Raw genomic sequence first — 7,035 nt, forward strand, 5'->3', positions numbered from 1 at the left:
AATATTTGAATATTTGAATATTTGAATATTTGAATATTTGAATATTTGAATATTTGAATATTTGAATATTTGAATATTTGAAAATTTGAATATTTAGATATTTGAATATTTAGATATTTAAATATTTGAATATTTGAATGTTTGAAAATTGAAGGTGTGAAAGTTTGAAAATAAAATCAGGTAACCCATAACAAATCTAATCAAAATCTTTCTCAATTTAATCCACATTACTCCAAACCTGAAAAACACTTCGCTAGCATAATTTCAATGACCGCGAGGAAACATCCCCCATTAAAACCTGTTTCATCTCAATAAAGAGTAATTATCTATATCCAAGTCCTAAATTTAGCAGCTAGCATCGACTGGCTGCTCAAACGCCGAAAGATCGAGGAAAGGAAAATAAAAGAGGCGACATTAATGATCCAACGACGGCCAGAGCAGTCCGCCATTCATTCAGCGACCCCAACGAACGCACGGCCATGCGGGCATCATTAACGCCAACCTTAACCACCCCCCATGTGTGTCTTATGGCCGATCCTCGCTCTCTTTCAGGTTTATTAACCATTTGCGGCGAGCTGACCTCTCGCTATCCAATAACTGCGCGCGCCCCAACCACCGCTCGTTCCTTTTTATTGTTCTCGGATAAGGCCAGGTGTATCGCCTTTATTTGCGCGGCTGATCACGTACGCCGATCAGTTCTGTCACTCCCGGGACGCTTGTTCGCTTCGAGATGCCACGGCGTCGCCGTTCTCGCGTTTTTCGTTATTTTTTTTCTCCACTGTCCCCCGCTTGCCGTTCCGCTCGCCCGTATGGATATGCATTGTCACGTTGTATATTTGATACACGCGAAAGTGGCGACCGCGTCGGTTCAGCGGATTTTTTCCCTTCTTTTTTTTTTACCTTTTTTCTTTTTTCTTTTTTTTTTTTTTTAATGGGAAAATCACGAGTATGCGTGTTGTGACGGAGTTACGAAGGAAACACGTTGACGCGTCCGTTGATCCTTGCTGTTAACGGTTTACCAACGATCGGGTTTTTATGATTCTTAACGATTCGCGCGGATAGAGTGACAATGTGTGACGAAAGGAATGAGATGCTTGCGGTTTTTGGAGTGGATGAGTGCTTAGGGGATGAACAGAAGGGGATATTGAATAGAGAATGAAAATCTGATAAATTGGAGGAAAATAAAATGGGAAAAGACATAATTTTTTAAGTGAGCACGAAAATTGAAGACTAGATTTTTTCATAGTTCCATGTTGAGTAGTGAAAACTGTGTGTATTTCTTTTCCGCGAAAGTCGTATAATATGATAATCGTACACGTGGAAAAGATTAATGAATTAAAATTGTTTCGGAGCTACCCGATATTTTTGATAATGAAATTTAGTTAATATCTGCAATAAATGAAAGAAGCAACAAGTTATACTCATGAATGTAAATACACAATATGGAAAATAAATATGTTATTGTTTATAATTATTAACATACATTAACGTACTGTGTTCGCAATTACTCAATCACTGCTTTGACATGCGTACACGTTTATTCTGTTTGATGTGTCAACATTTAATAGAATTCAAATGAATAAATAATGTACTATCTTATTTTATCGATTACTGAATGATACCAGTGACTGCCTTTTCGCTAGCAAAAAATTGTGCCACGAATAATAGTATAATTATCTTAATTATTTTTCCATTTAATGTACCGAGATCAACGTCGACAAAATTATACTTTCCAATAACAAACAATGTTCCACCACAATAGTACATTATTCTCCTCAACGACAAAATCACCGATGGCCCCACTCCACAGAATTCTCTCCTCAAACACACTTCCTCTCCCCGAATCTAAAATTCAAATCCCAGCACAACGCACAACAACGATCGCCCAGCAACCCTCGTTGCCACAAATCGTCTCGTAGACGGTTGAGATTCTTCTAACTGGACCAACTGTCCTTTTTCTCGCGAAACGGGTTCCAATGTGCCCCGTTTCAATGGACCACCACGACGGTTGCACGCGTCTCGTTTTCAAGGCGAAACTCGTTCCTTCGGCAGAGAGGAAGCGCTGGACCAGGGGGATGCTGCGATTCAGCGTTTGGTAACGCAACGCGAGATGAACCCCTCTAGCCAGTAGATCACGACGATCCAGTTTTTCGGAATAAACCAGATGGACCGGTGCAGACCCCACCTGGACCAGCGAGGACCCCCAGCCGTCATTCAGGTTTCCATTTGACCAGGAGCTCCCTTTGATATTCAGATTCAGCCTGGATTCACGCGATCGCGATCATCGCCTTTGGGGGTTTTCGAGCTCTCAGTGTCGCGCCAGTCTCGCGACGCGCATCAGCGCGGTATTCTCTGTCAAAGAGACGATGGGACGCGGTCGAGCCGTTTTCACGGCGAAGAATAAAGAACGCGCGGGAGCTGGTTTCTTTGAGGCCTCCCTCACAAGGAGTCTACGCTTGCGAACGCTGGCGTGATTAGTTCGGTGACTGGCTCGTTTCACGGTGATTCTTCCAAGGGGACGAGGGGCGTTTTAATGCTGCAGGTATGAATCTGACGTTTCTTGTGAAGTGTATGTGGGATCATGGTGTGGAGAGATACATGTTGCATCTCTCCGTGAAATATGGTGCTGTGTGGGTAGCAAAGTTTAAGTTTTGTTTAGGGAGCTTTATTCTGAATGCGATATTAGATTCTTTTTTAATTTTCTGAAGTTATTCTTGCACTTTTTCGCGTTCTCAGCTGCGAAAGGATAAATAAAGGGTCGTTGAAGTATAAAGAAGATTGTGATTAGAGTGGAAATTGAGTTGTTCCATGAATGGATGGTTTAAACTTGAACTTGGCCAAAAAATTGAACATTTTTTTAATCTATTTTATTAGTTTACCCACACTAGCTTTATATGTTATAAAATGTCTGAATATTATAGTAAAGAATTTATGTTAATAAGTTAATTAAACTCCACGAGATATAACTCGCATTCCGAATAGAATAAAATTGGGCTAAAGGAAAAACGAAAATATAATAGAGCACAGTAAAATTCGAAGCTTTTAGTATCAATATTTAAAAAACAGAAATATATACATAACCAATGTCATTTTGCTTTACAATCGCGGACATAAAAAATGAAGTTGATGTGAATTCGAAAGTGCCAGAAATATTTCATAACATGTGAAAGTAAAAAAAAAAGGTGAAGGAGCGAAATAGGTACTTGCTTTTGCACTATAAACGTATGCCATGAAATAAATCTGAAATTTCCATAAATGGGTAATAGGCATCACCAGTGTCAATCGTCCACCTGTCGATATCAGTTAAAATCTCAACAATCCTCTGAATAACTTATCGGCTAGTGTTGTTCAAAGTTTTACTTTCTATCGTGTTCTAATGCCCCCAGGGTGCAGACCCCCCATTAAACTTTCATCGAATAATATTTTCCGTCATACAGAAACCATTGAGCGCGGTGATCCAGTATCCGAATTTAAACAAGCCGGCCAATTCAGGGGGTTTATCGAATTCTTCGATCTCTCCTCGTTTTATTTCGTCACCTCCATCAAGTTCTGCCCGGCACGTCCGCGTTGCACGCGCGCTTTCTTTTTTCTCCGCTCGTCGAGATCGCTTTAAAGCCGCTTTCAACGGCATTCTTGCAACCACCTCTCTGTCTCCGTTCGTCCTCCACGCCTTCTTTTTCTGTATTGCCTCCGCGTGCACTCGTGCATCCTCTTTTTATCCCGACGAATCGTTCGGAATCACCCCGACGTAACGGAATTAACTCGCGATTTACCGATTTATTAGCAACCCCGTTCAAAGTCCCCTTCCAAGCTTCATACGTTTACAGGTAATTTCATCCCGTTCTCTCTTTCTTTTTTCCCATTTTGACGCTTTCCACACCTCGCGAGGCTTCCGTCTCTTCCACCTGGCGCCAGTATTCAGACGAAACGGGAGATTTATTGCAAAAATGTTGCTGAAGGAAAGGAGAGAGCAGTAAACGGAAATACATATCAGGAAATTGTACGTATCCGTGAAGCGATTGGATGAGTGGATTGCAATTGAAACTTGTTATTGTGACGAGAGAACAGTAGTTAAAAATTAACCTTTCTTTGTATTAAATATTTTCTGCTATTTAATGGGTGAAACTATTTTTCTAAGTCTTCTACAAAACTTTTGCCACTTTCTCAGTAAAGCTGTTTTACCCCTAAAGAATTAAAAACAAATTTCTCTTTATTATTCTTACTGGAATATTTTTGATCAAATTCTATGTGCCCCGTGTAACGCTTGAATAGATAAGCTGTGAGTAGAATTTGTGATTATATGCAAAGAGAATACTAGTTAAAAAGTGACCTTCCCTTCTATTGTATATTTTTCTCTATTTAATAAGCGAAACATCTTTCAAAACTCAGTAAAGTACAGTGACCAAATGCATAGCTCGAAAAGGATGTTTCACCCCCAAAAGAAATAAAAACAACTTCCTGTTAGTAAACAGGAGGGAGAACCTCCACGAGTTGCGCGAAGACGTGCAAAAAACTGAGTCGTGGTTGCGAGAATACGTGAGAAGGGTAGGTTCACGTGTTCTCCTGGCGCTGGAAAACGGCCTTGACCGAATGATACTGAAAAGAAGTGAAACTTGAAAACGCGGCGGCGGAAGCAAATGAACAAGTTACAGGGTATCCCCACATTCTTGCCAGCCAGGCTGAAACCCGTTGTTCTGTCGGTGCTTCAGCGCGAATTGCAACTAAACTAAACCGCGTTTTATCCACCGCCACCCCCGTGGCTCAACTGCCGTTCTCTTCCTCGCCCCTTGCCCCTGCCCAGACCCGCGTATACCGTTCTCCACCCTCGACACTGGGTCTCCCGCGGGAGAGCGGTTAAAACAAATGAGCGGGCAGCGTCGGCCTTAAATTAGCGCCGGCAAGGGTGGTTTTCACTTCCACCCTTAAATTAGGACTAAGCCTCGTGCCTCCAAGTTTCACGGTTTTGATCGGATGAGTTACCGCTGTTAAGAGTTACGCGGGCACGGATTAACGTGCGTCTTCTTCACGCGGATGGCATTGAGGATCTGTCCGAATCCTGGTGGTTTGGATGGTGTTCAATCGTATGGCTGTGTGTTTATATCCTTGGCTTCGAATTGCGCGGAGGGTGGAAAGGCTATGTGAGGCTGCGAGGGTGAGATTTGGAGGAGAAATTAAGGGAAAGGGGAAATGAGGGGGTTTAACCTCTGAGGGTTTGTATGTCTTAGGAAGAATTCTCAATGAGTGGTTGTTGCGTGGAAATGATGTTACATGTGCTGGGATTTTTCTGGGCTGAAAGATAAGTGAGAACGCGAGGGCTTCAGGATGTCAATTATTATGTATATCGCACGAATCGAAGATAGAGGATAACGAAAGAAACAAAGTGGAAAAGTATGAAGAACGTATCACTTCTAGTACCTTCTTACGACTGAACATCATCTCATCTCTCGAGTAACCTTTAAGTAATCTCCACCCCTGAAAATCCGCTAAAGAAGAACTCCAGAGATCTCGTACCTTACTTAAGAAGCACACACTCTAAACCAGCGAAGAACACCTACAAAGAAGTACAAAGCGAGAGATAAATCCTAGTAAGAGCGACTCAAGGACTCTTCCAGAAGATCCACATTCTGAAAAGCTTAATCACTCTGCCAAGTGAGAACGTACCGAAGCCCTCGAAAGTAGCCCCCATTGAAAAATTAAATTCTTCCTCTCATTACCGCTCTTCTCTTCCCTTCTACTCGACAGCATCCCTCTAATTTCCTCAATCGAGAAGCAAGAACTTCCTGAAGAGCCATCCCGTCGATTCCCCCTCGCCCACCGCTAATCATAGATCCAGCTTCTACCATCGTGCATCGGACACGTTACGTCCACATTTTCCACGGCGGAAAGTTATCCCGGTCGAGCGTCGTTAAGACTAATCAGCCAGGACATTCAACCCTGTTCGAGGGGCGGCCACGGGCGAGGGGAGTCAGCGAAAAACACCGTGGGAGGCGGATTAGCGGAATGAGGACGTAGCGCGAAATCAGTCGCGGAATCGCGCTTAATCCAATAGCGGTCCTTAATAATCGAATAAAGCCAGGTCCGAGAATCGCATCTAAGCAGACGTTTGGGGTGGTCGCTGCGGGTGGAGGAAAGAGGTGGGCGAGAGAAGGTGACCGGTGGCATAGGAAATCCAGTCCCTCGCCCCCTGCACACCCCCCTGGTGGAACACCATTTCCCGGAACTCACTTGGTGTACGTCGCGCGGCTCGGTCGCGGCCATGTTGCCAGAATTGCCACCACCTACCCCCTTTCTCCCTCTTAATATCCCGCCGCCTAGTCATCTAGTCCTGCCGGGTCCGCTATGTAAATGTGAACCAACCGACCCTCCCTCTTCGTAAACCCCCCATATACCTCGCCCCTCTTCTATCCCTTCGACTCTCACCGGCTCACGTCACCACCCCCCGCGAACTACCTTCAACTAGCAGCCCCTAAATCTAAGTCCACCCGTGGCGGTACAGTCTCGGGAAAAAGGGATCCAGGCTGCTGGGGGGATGAGGGGCAGATGTGCAGCCATCGCGATTAGAAAGCCTCTGGAGCGTGGGCTTGAAGAATATCTGGCGATGGTGTGAATGGTTTAGAGAGATGGATTCTTGGACAATCTTTTCTGCCCTCTTTTTTTTCGTTTTAATTTTTTGTTCTTTGTAATGTATTTAGTCTTTGGTGTTACGTAGAATTTTCTGCTCGAGTGTAGGATAATTTTACTGGGAGGATTAGGATGGAATGTTTGAAGGAAAATGGTTGTATAATATGGAAAGTAGTTATAATTTCCGGTAATGCTATCGGGCTGGCCAACTGCGTTTCGTTATCCAACAGAGTTTCCTGTTTTCGTACTACAGAGAAGGGTTACGTGTGGAGGGCTAATAGCAACTCAGCAGTTTGGATTCGCGATATTTCTGCACGGAGATAGCTGCCCCTGATCGTAGTCCCGTATATCGTTCTAAGTATTACCGTTGATAATGTTTTTCTTGTGATGCGGTAAAATATGGGTTTAAATTGA

Source organism: Calliopsis andreniformis, chromosome 5 (genome assembly GCF_051401765.1).
Source record: "Calliopsis andreniformis isolate RMS-2024a chromosome 5, iyCalAndr_principal, whole genome shotgun sequence".
Lineage (NCBI taxonomy): Eukaryota > Metazoa > Arthropoda > Insecta > Hymenoptera > Andrenidae > Calliopsis > Calliopsis andreniformis.